Raw genomic sequence first — 342 nt, 5'->3', positions numbered from 1 at the left:
TGGTTTCCCGTGGAACAACCCTTGAGGATTGAGGTAGATTGGTAGAAACAGAATATATGCTAGCGAAAGCATTGGATTGAGTTTATTTACAGCACTCCAGTCAAGAGCAATCGTTATCTTCCGAACAACCTGTTATTGCACATGTAACATAGATTCCGGCAGTTTAATTAATTTGTTATTTTAAGTTTTTGATCAGGAAGGACACTATAAAACAAAATCCAAGGGAAGTGGGAAATGTTCAATGCAGGAGTTTAGGAGAGATTTTTGTAACACTTCGAAGTAATGAGTATCGGTTTAGAATCTAAGGATGGTGAGGCCATTTCAGTAATGAACAAAAAGAAA

This window comes from Penaeus monodon, chromosome 15, assembly GCF_015228065.2.
Source record: "Penaeus monodon isolate SGIC_2016 chromosome 15, NSTDA_Pmon_1, whole genome shotgun sequence".
Classification (NCBI taxonomy): domain Eukaryota; kingdom Metazoa; phylum Arthropoda; class Malacostraca; order Decapoda; family Penaeidae; genus Penaeus; species Penaeus monodon.
The sequence above is the reverse complement of the archived record's forward strand: the minus strand, read 5'-3'. Positions refer to the sequence as shown.